Below are 18934 nucleotides of genomic sequence, written 5' to 3' on the forward strand. Positions count from 1 at the left end.
AATTTGCATTCCCACCAACAGTGCAAGAGGGTTCCCGTTTCTCCACATCCTCTCCAGCAAAAAATATTTTGAAAATATACTCAAAAATTTTAATGGCATTTGACTTTATATTTTTCTCTTGGTTTTTCTGCCATTATTATATATGCCATCTATTCAAGAGTAAGGTTGATAAAATTATATAGTCACTTACTTCCTGGAAAACCAAGGTCTGTACAATTCAGAGTCCCATAAACTTGGCTTAAGACTAATAATCAGTTTTGTGCCGAGCAGATACAGGCATATGGTCAAGGGGGGAAAAAAATCATCACAAGACAGAAGAGTTCATCACTAAAGTATCCACTGTATAGTTATATCCCCCCTTGATATAATAAAACCGAAGTTTTGTGATATGTGGGTCACCATCTAACACTTGGTATCTTGTATGATACTGCATAAAGCACATATCACATTTCTTTCTGGCCCAATGTATCCATGAGAAAAGGCATCTCACTTCTATGAACACACTTGTTTTATCTGAAAATAAGGTATTGGACTAGTTAATCTCCAAGATCTCTAAGCTCTAGCTTCTACACATCATTTATCTTCTGAATATTTGAAGAACAAATATTTCTTTAAAAAGCTACAGCACAGAGAAATTAAATAATCTAACAAGTTACAGAGCCTGAAACAAAACATAGAAATCCTCAACTGAGAAATCTATTTACTAGCATATTACCTTTCCAAAGACTGGTAATTATTACACTATTACAAACATTTGATTCCAATCAATTGTCTCTTCTGCTCTCACATAACACAGTCTATCAAAGTATACCAAAATATAACACCAAGCAGAATTAAGAGGAAAAAGAAGTGAATTCATGTTTACTGTGTTTCGCCACAATAACTGGCACTAACAGAGGAAATGCTAATTACCAATTTGTTGGGTATAGCAGAGAGAATCAAGGTAGCAACCAAAACTTCGTGAACTTGGCAACCAGACCTGGTTCCTACAGTTAAGAGAAAGACTAAGAGATTTGATCCACACAAGATCAGCAGTGAAGGACACCTCAGTCATTGCACCAACACAACTAAAGAAAAGAAGTCAAGTGATATTTTTTAATTGTTTTTCTTTTCCTATTAAGTCTACAAAGATCTGATCTCTGTCTTTGAAGCACAGAGCCCTCTGGGTTTAGTATAACACTGAATGTTTCTGAGATATGCCTGACTTAACACCTTTTAACCCTCAGAAGAAATTTAAATACATAAAATCCAAATGCTTCTTGGCATACAGTGTGAACGTTTGTATGTTTTATGCATTTATCTCTGTCTAGTTCTGCAAGAATTAGTGAGCCACATAAAAGAATTAGAGTTCTTGAAAATCCCTCAAGTTAACTAGGTTTCAAGAAGAGGCATTTTTTTCCTTGATTTGGTAAATTTATAACAAAGAAGAAGTACTATACTTCAGACTACTTTCTAATCTTTTCAGTAAAATGATTCAATGGGGTGCTTATGAGGAAAGTTAAGTAGTATGAAAAAAAGTTTTGAAATCCTAAAAAAAGGACTTCCAAATTGTGTTGCACAAATAAAACAAACACAAAGGCACAGAATAATCTGAAGAAGTTTAATATTTAGGAAATATTTTGACATGTACCTAACATTTCGTAAGAGTTTCTATTATATAACGTCATGCATCTACAAAAGCAAAAGGGAAGAGGGTCCTTGCTACATTGAAACTATGAACTATAAACTAAGTCCCTGTTCATTGGAAAAATAATTCAAAGTAAAAACTGTTCTAGTACTAGATTTTTCTACTTTACAAATTTGCACTCTCACGAGGCAAACAAAACCCGAAGATACTTTATATAATTAGAAGAACAAGTTATTCAATGACTCCATAACCATTTCTATTGACTATCCCACCTACTAGCAGATGTTTTTAAATGTGTTCTGAGGTTTTAAATAGGCAAGGTGTGATAAAAAAATAAGTCCTCAGAAATCCAGTATCTGACAGTTTCTCATGTTGTTGAATGTGCATGTTGATGTCCATCTTGGTAGTTGTCACGCCTTTGAATCTTGGATCACAAGCCACAGTACACTTGCTGCACACTGAGGGCAGAGATAGGAGTATTAGAGCCCCAGGTTCTAATGCCACTCCATTAACTAGATTCTTCCAGTTAATTTTTAACAAGCATTCACTGTTGCTGCTGATGTTCAACACGTTATTTGGCAAGCATAGTTACATAGTAGTCTCCTCCAAATGGATACCTAAGAGACATTTCAAACTCAACATACTCAGAAACCATACTTCCAACCTTTCCCCTAACCCACCTATCCTCACTCCACACCACCCTCCTGCAGATTTTCTCATCTCAGTTGATGGCAACTCCACCCTTCTAGTTACTCTGGACAAAATTATCAGTCATGCTACTCCTCTTCTCTTTTTCTCCTTCCTCAAACTAACTCTCTCTCTCTCTCTCCACTCCCTCACCTTACATCTACAACATCTGCAAATTACTTTGGTTCTACCTCCAAATTACATCCAGAAATCATCCATTTCTCACCACTATTACTGCCACCGCCAAGCCCCAGCCCCACCTACCATCATCTCTTACCTATATTATTCTAAAAGCCTTCAAAACTACTCTCTCTGCTTCTTTACTTGCTCCCCTATGGTCAATTTTCAAAAGCAACCAGAATGATCCTTCTAATTTAGTTCTTTCCAGTCCCCTGATCAAAACTCTCCAATGGCTCCCCCATCCTATTCATAATAAAAGCCAAGTGACCTTCAAGGCCATTACATGTCTGCACTATAAAGTCACCCCTCCTCACCACTTCCCCCACCCCATCTTACCTTACCTTTGTGACTTATCTCCTACAATTCTCCCCCCTGTAGTCTCCCCCCTGTAGCATCTAAAACAAGCTCCTTGCTTTCTCTTAAACCACTTGACATGCTTGCTCTGGCTGTTGCAAAACAGAACACTCTTCGACCAGATATCTAACATGTTTACTTCCCTGTTCACATCTTTACTCAAATTTCATCCTCTTGAAAGACCTGCCCTGATTGTCTTATCTCATACTGCTTCCCCACCACCAATTTCCAACCCCCATTTATCCTGATCTGCTTACTCTTTCTTTCCCAGAACACTTATTTTCTAACATAATATCTGATTTACTTTTGTATTATATTCACTGTTTACTGTCTGTTTCTCCCACTAGGATGTAGCATCTTCAAAGGCAAGGATATTTGTTTTATTCACCTAGAAGAATGTCTGGCATATAGCAGACAGAAAAATATTTGCAGAATAAATGAATTAGATTACCCAAGGTGAGTAAATTCAAAGTTCCTAAAACCCAAAGAGCCATCTAATACCCCACAGCCTGATCAGAACTTTACCTCTAAAGGATGATAACAGCATTGACAGTTTCTTTCACTGGGTAAATAACCAGCATACACTTGTCATTATATAGAATTTCCACAGGTTTAAGATATAATGAGGTAACGTTTTTTAAGTTTATTTATTTATTTATTTTAAGGGTATGTGGGTGGCTCGGTCGGTTAAGCACCTGACTTCAGCTCAGGTCACAATCTCAGAGTTCGTGAGTTCGAGCTTCCCATCAGGCTCACTGCTGTCAACACAGAGTCCATTTTTGTATTCTCTGTCCCGCCCCCGCTCACACTCCCTCACTCAAAAATAAATTAACCTTAAAAAGAAAAAAAAAGATTATTTATTTTGGAAGAGAGAGTGCACACAAGTGCACACGAGTTGGGGAAGAACAGAGAGAGAGATTTCCAAGCAGGCTCCACACTGTCAGTTCAGAGCCAGATGTGGATGGGGCTCCATCTCACCAACCAAGAGAGCTTGACTTGAGCCAAAATCAAGAGTCAGATGCTTAACCAAGTGAGTCACCCAAGTGCCCCTGAGGTAACTTTTAAAAGAAAACAGTAGGGGCACCTGGGTGGCTCAGTCAGGTAGGCATCCAAGTTCAGTTAGGCCTCCAACTTCAGCTCAGGTCATCATCTTGCAGTCCCTGAGTTCAAGCCCCAGGACAGGCTCTATGCTGACAGTTCAGAGCCTGGAGCCTGCTTCAGAGGCTCACTCTCGCTCTCACTGTGTGTCTGTCTGTCTGTCTCTGTCTCTCTCTCTCTCTCTCTCTCTCTCTCTCTCAAACATAAACATTAAAAATATATATTTAAAAAATAAAAAATAAATAAGACAGTAAACTAAAATGTTAGAGACCTCCACACCAAATTTCCCATCTATGCAAGGAAAATGAGAACAGTGACAAATCAATGATATTAAGAAATGATTGTTAATATTTCTGAGAGTATGAAAATGGTGGTATTGTTATGAGAGAATCCTTGTCTTCTGGAAACGCATAGTGAATATTTACAAATTAACATGATGTCTGAAATTTGCTTCATAAAATCTGGGTGGGCACAGAGGAAACTAGATTGGTCATCATTTGATAACTGCTAAAGTTGATAAGAGGTTACAGGATTATATATTATATCATTCACCCTAATTTTTTATGCTTGAAATTTGTATTTTATATGCTTAAAATGTGCCAAAATAGAAGAAAAAAATAAATAATAGTATGGAAAGTTTAAAAAAAAACAAACCCACAAAAACAAAGCCTGTATTTCCTTTAGCATCTAGCACGTGACACCCAAATATATGATGAAAAAAATAAAGTACATGTCAAAATTAAAGAATAGTTCCTAGAAACTTCCATAATGACAACAGCAAATTAAAACAAAAGAAAATGACCAAAGTGAGGCCCTCCTTCAGTGTCAAGGAAAAATGGCCTGCAATGTGATAGCACAGTGATCTCAGATTTGAATGACTGGAACAGAAAGGGGACCACCTCAAAAGGCTTTTCATCTTTCAACAAGATAAAAGGCACCATACTTTATTCTACAAAGGTCATTCATATAAACGCAAAATATAATCAAAAGGGACAAGAAAATGTGGCTGAAATTTTATGTACCAAATAACACTGAAACATAATTAGAAGGAATAGTAATAAAAATACAAAAAAGAACCAATTTGACTAGAAAACAAATACAGCAAGAAACAAACACTATCTCAATCCCAGAAAAGGTCAAGTAAATAAAAAAATTTTTAAGGCATAGAAAACTCAAATCTTAGAAATGCTAAGGTAGTATAAACTAGATATACAAAACTTGAATCCTTCAAAACATAATTTCTATCACCTCTAGAACCAGTTTCAACAATCTCCCCAGCTAATTAAGTCTGCTCTAGTCCAATGATATTAGCCTATGGGGTTATACAATCAAAACAATTTTTTTAGAGCCACCCATCTAGCTTGTGTACAGATAAATGTTTGGGTTTCTTTAAATTCACATTCAAGTAGAGATAAAAATCTAATGGACTAAAAGTACAAAAAGGCATAAAATTTTCCCATCAGGAAAAGAAGCTGTTATTTATGCCAGCTTATCCTGCTAATGTGCCAAAGAGTAAGATGTGATATATGTGTTTCACATTCTAGGAATACCAGATTTTTAGCTACCACCTACATAAGAGCTTATATAAAAACATCTCAAGTACCTATTTTAGTTTGATTTTTCTCTTGCCTCTACTCTTATTTGCCAGAAAATCTCAAATTCTTAATAAAAACAAACTGAAATAGGTACCAGAGATATTTTTATGCCATTAATTCCCAGTACAGTACAATGCACCCTGTTGCTGATCAAAATAATATCATTCCTTTTTAATTACTACAAATATTTTCATTTTATAAAGATTTGTTTTCATGTAACCTAAACAATCACCTTAATTAACCAAAATACTATACCACATTTCAAAGAGTTAAAAATTCACCTATCGTAAATTTGTTCTTGTTAAGTCAAGTCCTTCAACCTAGGGATTATTTATGTCTCTCCTGTTCTAAAAGACAAAAGTAATATCACAATCTGCAAAGTCATTATAGGACTGGTTTAATACAGTAAATAACTCCATAATGAACTAGACAATAATGTGTTATTACTTCATGAAACCCTTAAAAGTTATTATAAACAAGATCTAAACCGTATACACATTTTAATCATTACAGCACAAACACCTAAATATCAAAAAAAAAAAAAAAAAAGCAGCAATTATTCATCATGAACTATTCAGAGGCACCTGGATGGCTCAGTTGGTTAAGCATTTGACTCTTAATTTTAGCTCAGATCATGTTCATGAGTTCGAGCCCCATGTCAGGCTCTGAGCTGTGTCAGCACAGATCCTGCTTGGAATTCTCTCTCCCTCTCTCCCTCCCCGACCCCACTCATGTTTTCTCCATCCCAAATGAACTTTAAAACAAGAAGAAGAAAATAAATATTCAAATGGAGCGCCTGGGTGCTCAGTTAAGCATCAGTTCAGGTCTGTTATCAGAGTCGTGAGTTCAAACCCTACGTTGGGCTCTGTGCTGGACATGGAGCCTACGTTAAAAAAAAACAACAAACATTCAATCATTTTACAGTCTCCAAATATACTCGAACTCTTAGAACCATTCTTTTCCTGAATCCCAAATATCATGGATAGGAAAAGGAAAAAGGACTAGTCATAATAAGAATCTGCATTGTGAAGCAGTGCCTGCTTCAAACATCCAATTCTAGATTTCAGCTCAGGTCATGACCTCACAGATTGTGAGTTTGAACCCCGCATTGGGCTCCGTGCTGGCAGGGTAGACCCTGCTTGGGATTCTCTCTTTCTCTTTCTCTCTCTCTCTCTGCCCCTCCCGAGCTTGTTCTAAGTAAATAAACTTAAAAAAAAAAATATGTATTGTGAAAAAAGATCCTAGCTGATTGTGATATGCATATTCAACCGCATTAAATATGCCCATCCTGAAGGACTTACACTATTGGAATCTCCTTATCTAATTTAATTTATACAGTACTCATTCAACTAACAATTATTAAGTGACAGGGAATATGGCAAACAATGAAAATACATTCATATAGGGGATCCTGGGGTGGCTCAGTCAGTTAAATGTCCAACTTTAGCTCAGATCATGATCTCACAGCTTGTGGGTTGGATTCCCACGTCGGGCTCTGTGCTGACAGCTCAGAGCCTGGAGCCTGCTTCAGATTCTGTGTCTTCCTCTCTCTCTGCCCCTCTCCCAATCATACCATGTCTCTCTCAAAATTTAAATTAATAAAACCATCTTAAAATTGTTAAAAAAAAAAAAAACAGAAAATACATTCATACAAACTGGTTCTCTGCTCTCCAGGAAAAGGTGCCAACCATATGCCCAGAACTCCAAGAATATCTATATAGACCACAACAGATTTTTTAAAAGCAAGACATCAACAGTACTGTGTTCTGCTTAAGAAACAAGTAATAAAGTAGTACAGCAATGAGAAGGATTACCTGTGTGCATCAGAGGAGTTATTTATGAATAACCCAAATTTAGAAGTGAACAAATTCCATGGTTTTTCAAAGTATATTAAATGGAGCATTGAGGAATTCTTTCACCAAGAGGAATCTAAACACAGCTCCCACCATCCACCATGGGTGAGATGGGGCAGTGTCTGAGTTTGGGACTAAACCTACTTATAAGAGTTCAAGCCCTAATAAATATTGATAATTAAGGCCTTAAAACCTGTTAAGCCCTCAACCAATAGAGTCGGCATACACACAACTGAGTTTAATCCTGCCTCCACCATTTACAAATTGTATGACCTTAAGTAAATCTCTCTAACCTTCAACTTCATCAAGTTTAAAAGAGCAAAAACAATAATCCACCTAAGAGTTGTTGGGGTAAAATTAAATGATATTATGCATGTAAAAGCACTGAGCATACTTCCTCACATTTTAAAAAAAAAGTTGAATACATATTAGTGACTATCATTTATTGTTTTTATGATACTATGAACCCTGGCTCAGTTATTACAGGAGTCTTAGCAGTATCACTTACCTTCAACTTATTTAAAGATTTAGTTTGATCCATCTCTTATAATACATCTCAAATTCTATCTTATGTTATGACCCATATTGGGCTAACAGAGATTTTCCACTATAAAAATGAAGAAGAAAAAAACTTCACATCCAAAAAGATACTACAATTCAAATTATGGACACTTGACTAAATAAACCAAATTTCTTCAGAAATAGATTTACTAATAAGATACAGGAAAACATGTTTATAAAATTTCTAACTGACGCTCAAAACAAAATTATATACGTGAAACTAGAGCAGGAAGTTATGAAGAAGGAAGATTAGGAGAAATTGCACAGAGACAAAATAAAATGATTAACAAAGGCAAAACCACACCAGGTCTGGATTAGATATTCCACCAGAACAAATTAGTAAAGAAACAAGACAAAAAAATCAAATGTTTATCCTAGATTCGACAAAAAAATTAAGAAATACAAACACTGAGGTAAGAGAAATATGAAATCAGATCCCAAAGAGGCAATCATAAATTTAAAAAAATAACAATTCCAGGGCGGAGGGAGGAAGCTGAAGAGAGAATAGTAATACAGCCTATAATAAAAACAATTCCTAACTATACCAGTTACTATTCTTAGCACTTTACATAAACTTTTAATTCTATCTTAAAGTAAGTCTGTTATTATCTCCATTTTACAGATGTGTAAACTAGGGCACAAAATGTCAAGAGCCTTGCCCAAAGACACTAGTATCATGGCAGGAATTGGAAACCAAGCAATCTGGCTCCTCAGTTTATAGTCTTAACCACTATACAATGTCTCTCTAAAATATATAATATCGGCGGCTCCTACAAATCCCTGTGGGCTCCTTTGCATCTCCTCTCAACTTTAAACTTGCTGTGGCTTCCGGTGGTCTGCAGACCCTGCAGATCATCCTAACCCTGCTTGGCTGGATGAATGCTCCTGCATTCTGTGCCCTGTCCCTTGTGGATGGTGACTGCCTTCATCAGTAACATCACCATGGTGGCCCAGGTGGCATGGGAGGGGCCGTGGATGTCCTGCATGGTGCAGAGCACAGGCCAGATGCAGTACAAAGTGTACAACCCACTGCTAATGCTGCCCCAGGACCTGCAGACTGTCTGCGCCCTTTACGTCATCACCCTCCTGTTGGCTCTCCTTGGTCCATTGGTCCACCTCACTAGAGCCAAGGGTACCACCTGCATGGAAGACAAGGAGTCCAAGGCCTGTCTGATGCTTTTCTCTGGGATCATCTTTGTCATCTCAGAAGTCCTGACCCTGATCCCCATCTGCTGGACAGCCCACACCATCATCCGGGATTTCAACAACCCATGGGTGCTCAAGGCCCAAAAGCCGGAGCTGGGGGCCTCCTCCTTCTAGGTAGAGCAACTCTTTGCCTCTTGTTGCTGAGCGAGGGGCTACTGTGCCACACCTGCCCCTCTGGGGGCGGGGGGGAGGGGGACAGTGGATACCATTATATAGCCCGATACTTGGTGTCTGCCACACTTGTCACCTCTTGGGGTCCCTCCAAATACCCCATTAAGAATTATGTCTAATTCCAGTAGGATAGTGGGGACTCCCTTGACAATAGAGCCTAATCCCCTGAGCTGGAGCCATCAAGATAGTGATCCAGACAGCTTGTGGTTGTTTTTATCTGTGCGTGTGTGCGCACGCGTGCGCGCACACTTTTGGACGGGAGGGAGTGTATTTCTAATCTGATAACCTAACCAAGAAATTCAGACACTCTCCTGGGCTCTGCTGCTGGTATTTCTCACCTTTGAATGATGGAGCCAAGGATGTGATGCTTCAGGTTCTGGATCTTTCTCCACCCTGGACGTCCCCACCTTGGAGGCCAACTTGGAGCTGTGGACCACTGTGAAAGCTGCCTGCTGTTCAGACTGTCCCTGAAGTCCCTCCTTACTGGTCAGGCCTCTAGAAACCCCAGGGGCTCTTGAACCTCAGATAGCCTTTAGAAGACCAGGTGATAAGTTACCAGAGAATGCCCAACTCAGTCTTCTGATCTCTAGTTCCTCTATCCTGAGTCACATCTCAGCCATGCTATGCACCCTGACCCTCTCACCTTCAGCCCCTGCACACTACTGCCATGCCTTCCCACATACACACTCACCAGTTTTTGCTAAATAAAGCATGTTCTGTTTCATATGTGTGTGTGTATGTACGTATATATATGTATATACATGAAATGTTTCTAATGTTCCTAATTGAAGGAAAACCTGAAATGGGACATCTAAAGATTTTGAGTACACAAGGAAAAAATAATTAAAACATGCTAAAACCTAGATACAGCCTAGTAAAAATGTTTTTTAGAAATCCTACAGAAAAACAAGGAGTGATAAAGAATTATCTACGAAAAGGAGAAGAGGGGAGGAGAATGAGGAGGACCAGGGAGAACAGACTTCTATTAATCTCAGACATAACCCTTTCCTCTGGGAAAGTACAACACAAATTATAATGAAGAAATCCTTAAATTTTCAGAGTGAAACAGAAAGATCAAAACCCAAGAACCCCATACCTATACACATACAAGACCAACTGCTTCTCAACTGGACAAAAATTCAGAAAAGAGAACACTCATATGATAAACTCTTCATGAAGATAATTACCCAACTATATATTTCAGGCTAACAAGAAACAAAATTTAAAAAGACATGGAAGCTAGTCTACAAAGAACAAAGAGTGAATAAAATCGATTACACAGTACTAAGACTAAACAACTACTGTTGATGAGTCATAAAACATTAAATGTAAAAAATTCCTGAAAAAACTGATTTTACACACTGAAAAATAACACTTTGGGTCAAAATAACAGAGTTATCAACAAAACCCTAACAAGACAAAAATAGATATACATTTACATACATAAGATTTTTTACCTTCAGAGTTAACAGATATGGTTGATCCTTACTATTCACAGATTTTGTATTTGTAAATTCACTTACTAAAACTTACCTGTAATCCCAAAATCAATATTTACAGCATTTTAGAAGTTATTTGCAGACATGCACAATGTGGCAAAAAATTTGAGTCGCCCAATACACATGCTTCCAGCTGAAGGTGAACAAGGCAATGCTCTGCCTTCTTGTTTCAGCTCTCAAACTCTAAACAAGTGTCCTTTTCACAGTCTATTTATTGTCATGTTTTTACATTTTACTATTTCAAATGTCCCCAACTATAGTGCTGAAGGGCTGTCTGGTGTTCCTAAGCACAAGAACATGATGATGTGACATATGAAAAAACTGCATTAGATAAGCTTCCTTCAGCCATGAGCTAAATCTACATATTAAACATATATTAAAGAAGATCGCTTTAAACAGAAGTATACATAAAACAAGGTAATGTGTTCATCAGTTGATAAAAACGTTGTGACTAGAAGCTCACAGGAACCTAATTGTACATGTCCCCTAGGAACTACTTTAGTATTTGCTAATTCAGTGTTTGTAGTAGCTGCGTAAGAACATAACTACCACAAATAAAGAAAATCAACTATACCTTGAATCTCCATATTGAAAATTAAAGAAACAGTTTGTTGCAAATGTTTTCACAGAACACATATGTAACCAGTAGTAGAATAAAAAGAAACCATGTATCATCTTCTCTATTACTTGGATAAAGAATTAAGAACCATAATCTACACACACAAAAAGAGATAGCAGAAATAAGGCAACAGCAAAAACACATAAAATTTTAAGAACATAAAGCCAGATGGATGTGAAAGGAAAACCAAAAGCCTATCACATGAAAGTGAAAGGATTCTGCACTATACTAATCGTGACCAAAAACAATCAACAAACAGAGGCAAAAAACCACAAATTTCCTTAAATGTAAGAACACAAAAATAAAGCTGGATTTCTGGTTTCCAGTTCCACATATTAAGAAGCTCAGAAATAGCCACTTCATGCTAATAACCAGTAAAAAGCTATACAAATTAAAAAATCAACAACCGTTCTTAGCTCCAAAAGATAGGTGAAGTGACAAGACAAACTGCTGCCCCCAAAACTGAACAGACTGTCAGGTAAATATAGAGAATCATAACCCACAGGAGCAGAAACTTCCATGGGAATCAGTGCTGAGGTAGGAAAACTTAAACTGTAATTGAGGCTCAGTGTGGGCAAGTCTGAGAGGTTTCCATTTGCATGGAACATCTTTTTCAATCCCTCACTTTCAGTGTGTTTGTGTCCTCACATCTGAAGTGAGTCTCTTGTAGGCAGCATATAAATGGATCTTTTTTTTTTTAATCCATTCAGCACCCTATGCTTTTTGATTGGAAAATTAGTCCATTTACATTTAAAGTAATTACTGATAGATCTGTACTTACTGTCATTTTATTGTTTTCTGAAGGCTTTGTAATTCCTCTCTTCTCTTGCTCTTTCCCTTTGTGATTTGATGAGGGTTTTTTTAGTGGTATGCTTAGATTCCCTTCTCATTATCTTCTGTGTATCCACTATATATTTTTGCTTTGTGGTTACCATGAGGCTTATGTATAACAACCTGTAACAATCTATTTTAAGTTGATAACAATTTAAGTTTGAATGCATTCTAAAGCTCTATATTTTATCCTCCTGTACTCTGCCTTTTATGTTTTGGGTGGCACCTTTTACATCTTATCTTGTATAGCCCTTAACTAATTATTGTAGTTATAGTTATTTTTACTACTTTTGTCTTTTAACTTTCAAACTAACTTTATCAGTGATTAGTCAACTACCTTACTATATATTTATGTTTACCAGTGAGATTTAAACTTTTACATGTTTTCTTGTTACAACCTTGGGAACTTCGTATTCAGCTTAAAGAAGTTCCTTTAACATTTCTTGTAAGGCTGATTTAGTGATGATGAACTCCTTTACTTTTGTCTGGAAAACTCTATCTCATATCCTTCAATTCTGAATAACTTTGCCAGGTGGAAGTTTCTTTCCTTCAGCACTTTGAATATATCATGCCTCTCCCTTCAAGCCTGCCAAGTTTTTGCTAAAAAAATATGATAATCTTATAGGAGTTCCTTTGTATGTAACAAGTTGTTTTCCTGTTGCTGCTTTTAAGATTCTCTCTTTAACTTTTGACATTTTATTATATAATGTGTCTTGGTGTGGGTCTCTCTAGGTTCATCTTTTTTGGAACTTTCTAGACTTCCTGGATCTAATTGTCCATTGCCTTCTCTAGGTTAGGAAAGTTTTCAGCCACCATTTCTTCAAATAAGTCTGCCCATTTCTCTCTCTTCTCCTTCTGGGACCCCTATAATATGAATGTTAGACCACCTGATGTTGTCCCATAGGTCCCTTAAGCTAGCTTCACTTTTTTTCATTCTCTTTTCATTTTCCTGCTCTGATTGAATGAGTTCCACTACCCTACCTTTGAGTTCACTGATCCTTTCTCCTGCTTCATCTAGCCTGCTGTTGAACTCCTCCATTATATTTTGCAGACCAGTTATTGTATTCTTCAGTTCTGTGACTTCTATTTGGTACTTCTTTATATTTTCTAACTCTTTAAGTTCTTACTGTGTTCACCATTCTTCTCCCAGGTTCAGTAAGCATCTTTATGATCATTACTTTGAACTCTTTATCATGTAAATTATTTATCTCCGTTTCATTAAGCCATTTTTCTGAGGTTTTATCTTATTCATTTGGAACCTACTCCTCTTTTTCCTCATTTTGTTTGACTTTCTATGTTTATTCCTGTTTTAGATAAAACTGCCACCTCTCCCACTCTTGAAAGACTGGTCTCATGTAAGAGATGAACCTTATCATTCAATCATACTGGTTGTCTCTTGAACCTTTGTGATTGTCCAAGCAGCCTATTTTTCTTTTAGTTTGTTTGTTTGGGGTGAGAGAGGGCATGCACTTTATTTATTTATTTATTTATTTATTTATTTAGGGAAAGAGAGGGCACACACAAGCAGGGGAGGGGCAGAGAGTGGGAGAAAAAGAATCCCAGACCCCATGCTGTCAGCACCAAGCCCAATGGGGGGCTGGACTCACAAACCCTGAGATCATGACCTACGCTGAAACCAAGAGTCAGACACTTAACCAACTGAGCCACCCAGGTACCTCAGCCTATTTTATTTTTAATAGCTCCCAGTTGTTGAAGATATGCTGAGACCTGTCTGTGTCCCAAAATGGGAAGCAGAAGGGAATATTAGTCAGCACCTAGAATCAGGTTGATTAGAAGCCAGACCCTCAGGCAGCAGGTTTTTAAGTACATAAATATAGACAGTCTTGTGGGACCACAAGGATAAGCCCTGCTGGCCACCAGACCAAGCAATCTGGAGATGTTTTCTGGGTGACAGTTGCAAAAACTGGTATGCAAAACTGATCCAACAATCAAAAATCACATCAACTGGCTACAAAAGACAAATCACATGATTATATCAGTAGATGGAGAAAAGCATTTCACAAAATCTAACACTCTCATAATAAAAACTCTTAGTACACTAGGAATTAAGGGAACTTCCTCAATTGATAAAGAATATGTTCATAGATGACATAATTGTTTATGTAGAAAATCTGAAAGAACTGACCAAAAAATTACTAGAACAAGCAATTACAGCAAAGTGGCAGGCTACAGGGTTAACATAAAAATCACTTTCCTATATGCCAGCAATGAACAAGTGAAATTAAAAACACAATACCATTTACAATAGCACCCAAAAATTATATATTTGGGTATAAATCTAAAAAATTATATACAAGACGTATATGAGGAAAAGCTAGGAAACTGTGATGTAAGATATCAAAGAAGAACTAAAGAAACGGAAAGATATTCCATTTTTGTGTATAGGAAGACTCAATATTGCTGTCAGTTCCTCCCAACTTGATCTATAGATTCAATGCAATCCCAATCCAAATCCCGGAAAGATACCCTATGGACGTCGAAAACTAATTATAAAGTTTACAGAAAGACGCAAAAGACCCAGAATAATTGATACAATACTGAAGAACAAAATCTGGGGACTGACACTACCTGACTTACTATAAAGAGAAAGTAATCAAGATAGTGTGTTATTGGCAAAAGAACAGATAAATAGATGAACAGAACAAAATAGAGAGCACAGAAATAGACTCATACATATATAGTCGGACAATCTTTGACAAAGGAGCAAAAGCAATACAATGGAGAAAAGACAGCCTTTTTAACAATTGGTACAGAAACACTGGACATCCATGCCAGAATATAAGGAATACAGACACAGACCTTACTCCTTTCCCAAAAATTGACTCAAAATTAGAGCACCTGGGTGGCTTAGTCAGTTGAGCATCCAACTTCAGCTCAGGTCATGATCTCACAGCTCCTGAGTTTGAGCCCCGAGTGGGGCTCTGTGCTGACAGCTCAGAGCCTGGAGCCTGCTTCAGGTTCTGTGTCTCCCTCTCTGTTTGCCCCTGCCCCTCCCCCTCTCATTCTCTCTCTCATTCTCTCTCTCTCTCTCTCTCAAAAATAAACAAACATTTTTTTAAAAATTACTCAAAACAGATCACAGACCTAAATGTAAAATCAAAACTATAAAACTTATAAAAGATAATGCAGAAGCAAATCTAGATGACTTTTGGACTGGTGATGACTTTAAGATACAACACTAAAGGCATGAGCCATTAAAGAAACTGATAAGGTGGACTTCATTAAAATTAAAATTTTCCACTCTGCAAAGATACTGTCAAGAGAGTGAAAAGACAAGCCACAAACTAAGAGAAAATATTTGCAATAGTGGTATCTGACAAAGGAAACTTATCCAAAATAAACAATTCTCAAAACTCAGTAAGAAAATAACCTGATTTTTAAAATGGACAAAGATCTTAACAGACACCTACCTCATCAAAGATACAAACATGGCAAATAATCGTATGAAAACGAAGCCTATGAAATAAGATGAAGCTCCATATGTCATCAGGAAAATGCAACTTAAAACAATGAAATCCCACTACATACCTATTACAAGGGCTGAAATCCTGAACAGTAACAAGACCAGATGCTGGTAAGAATACGGAGTAACAGGAATTCCCATTCATAACTGGAGGGAATGAAAAGTGGACATCCGCTATGGAGAACAGTTTGGCAGTTTCTTACAAAATGAAACATATTCTGACCATACAATCCAGCACTCCTTGGTATTTACCAAAAGGAGTTGAAAATATGATAATGTCCACACAAAAACCCACACATGGATATTCAGAGCAGCCTTACCGATAATTACCAAACCCTGGAAGCAACAAAGTCCTTCTGTCCTACAGCCCTTCATTAGGCAAATGGATAAACTGTAGTACATCCAGACAATGAAACATTATTCAGAGCTAAAAAGAAATAAACTATCAAGTCATGAAAAGACATGTAGGAAACTTAAATGTACATTACTAAGTGAAATAAGCCAGTGTGAAAAAGCTGCACACTGTAGGAGTCCAACTATATAACATTCTAGAAAAGACAAAATTATGTAGACAGTAAAAAGATCAATGGTTGACAAAAGCTGAGGAAGCAAAGAACAAAAAAGAGGACTTTTAGGGCAATGAAAACACTCTGTATGACACTAAAATAGTTGATATATGTCATTATATATTTGTCCAAATTCATAGGAAAAGTGAACCCTAATGTAAACTATGGATTTGAGCGGTAACAACGCAGATTCATCCATTCTAACAAATGTACCATCCTATGAGAAATGTTGATAATGGAGGTTACGCATGTGTGAAGGCAGAGGGTATATACAAAAATCTGTGTCTTCCGCTCACTTTTGCTGTGAGCCTAAAACTGCTCTAAAACATAAAACTTATTTTTAAAAATAAAGTAGTAAGTCAGATACATCCTCCCCATAAGAGGGGCAAGCTCGTCTGGCCTTCAGTCCCCACCCAAAGTGTTGCAGCATTTGCCAAAAAGCTCACATTGCTCTTTTCTTTTTCTTCTTTCTAAAAACAATTCAGTGAGGGGCACCTGGGTGGTTCAGTCAATTAAGTATCAGACTTTGGTTCCGTTCACGATCTCATGGTTCCTGAGTTTGAATCCCACATCGGGCTCACTGCTGTCAGTGCAGAGCCTGCTTGGATCCTCTGTCCCCCTCTCTCTCCACCCCCCGCCAACTCGTGTGCATGTGTGTGCGCACACGTGCACTCTCTCTCAAAAATAAACATTAAAAAAAATTTTAATAAAAACAATTCAGTGGGTTTTAGTACATTCACAAGGTTGTACAACTATCACCACAGTCTAATTTCAAAACATTTTTATCACTCCAAAAAGAAACTCTTTACCCACTTGCAGTCGCTCCCCATTCCTCCTTATCCCCAGCAACCTCTAATCTGCTATCTCTTCACATTGCTTATTGTTTTTATAACTTTCTAGCCTTTCCTGACTATTCAAAAGACTATCTAGTGCATGCCTCCCTCCAGCTGCTAGGTAAGTGATAACAATCTCAGCACTTTTCCCCCAGAACAGCACAGAACCACCGGTCAATTTCCTAGAATCAGTCCCTGAGGTGTATAATCCTACTGAAAGAACCAGGCATTTATAATTAACTGAAGCCTATTCATGCAGATTTATTCACCACCATCACCATCACACCTGGGAGAACAAAATGGTTACTACCAATTGAATGCTCATTCAGAGTTCAACTTAATAGGTGCCAAAGCCAAGGTGATCAGTGTTGACAGCTGAGAATAACTGGTTTTGAATCACAACCTCTACCCTGACAAGTTTTATGACTTTGAGCAAATTACTTAATCTCCCCCATGTCTTAATTTTTTTTAAGCTATAAAATAGGGAGGATCATGTTACCCCCCCCAGAACTGTTGCAAATATAAAACGAGCTAGCATAAGTAATGTGCTTAGAACAAACAATACATTTAAGAACTTAATGAATGCTACTTATTGTTGGTATCTATATTATCTATTAAAAGATTCCTGAGAGGTGCCTGGGTGGCTCAGTTGGTTAAGTGGCCAACTATGGCTCAGGTCACGATCTCACAGTTTATGAGTTTGAGCCCCGCATCAGGCCCACTTCAGTTCCTCTGTCCCCTTCTCTCTCTGCCTCTAACCCACTCACTAACTCACACACACTCTCTCTCTCAAAAATAAATAAAAACATTTTTAAAAATTTAAAGAATTTAAAAAAGTAAGAGATTTGGGGCAACTGGGTGGCTCAGCTGGTTGAGAGGCTGACTTCAGCTCAGGTCATGATCTCACGGTTCATGATCTCACGGTTCTAGCCCCGCATTGGGCTCTGCGCTGACAGCTCAGAGCCTGGAGCCTGCTTTGGATTCTGTGTCTCCCTCTCTCTCTCTGCCCTCCCCCCGCCCCACTCATGCTCTGCCTCTGTCTCTCAAAAGATGAATAAACGGGGGCACCTGGGTGGCTCAGTCGGTTGAGCGTCTGACTTCAGCTCAGGTCATGATCTCACAGTCGTGAGTTCAAGCCCCGCGTCGGGCTCTGTGCTGACAGCTCAGAGCCTGGAGCCTGTTTCAGATTCAGTGTCTCCTTCTCTCTCCCCCTTCCCCGCTCATGCTCTGTCTCTCAAAAGTGAATAAACGTTAAAAAAATTTTCTTTAAATATGAATAAACGTTGATAAATAAATAAAATACGATTCTTGGGGCACCTAGGTGGCTCAGTCAGTTGAATGTCCAACTCTTGATTTCAGCTCAGGTCATGATCCCATCCATGGTCATGGGATGGAGCCCCACATCAGGCTCCATGCTGGGCATGAAGCCCACTTAACATTCTCATTCTCTTTCTCCCTCTGCCCCTCTCCCCTGATTGCACTCTCTAAAATTAAAAATATTTTTTAATTTTTTTAAAAAGATTCTTAAATGGGGTCAAAATATGATGAGTACTAAAATAAAAAAAAAAAAAAGCTGGTGGCTAACCATGGTTGGACCATATGAAATCACCAATACATGACTTTTTTTGACCTATAGAAATGGTAATTTCATGTGATTCAAGCTAATATATACTTCAAAGAGACATACTTAAAAGTACATGGAAAGTTGGGGGGAAAAGGACAAATCATATCAGGTAAATTAAAATAAAAAAGATACTGAGATAGGCAGAT

The 18934-nt window shown here is 37.7% G+C and overlaps 1 protein-coding gene and 1 pseudogene across 5 annotated transcripts in view; one reads left to right on the forward strand and one right to left on the reverse strand.

The window, feature by feature from the left end:
• Nucleotides 1-18934, reverse strand: part of RABGAP1L (RAB GTPase activating protein 1 like) — an 802606-nt gene that overhangs the window by 746522 nt on the left and 37150 nt on the right. The gene's annotated exons all lie outside the window — the stretch shown is intronic.
• Nucleotides 8714-10575, forward strand: LOC121011675 (claudin-6-like; annotated as a pseudogene).

The sequence above is a fragment of the Herpailurus yagouaroundi genome, unplaced genomic scaffold (genome assembly GCF_014898765.1).
Source record: "Herpailurus yagouaroundi ecotype Mexico unplaced genomic scaffold, PumYag 195, whole genome shotgun sequence".
In the NCBI taxonomy this organism is placed as follows: Eukaryota; Metazoa; Chordata; class Mammalia; order Carnivora; family Felidae; genus Herpailurus; species Herpailurus yagouaroundi.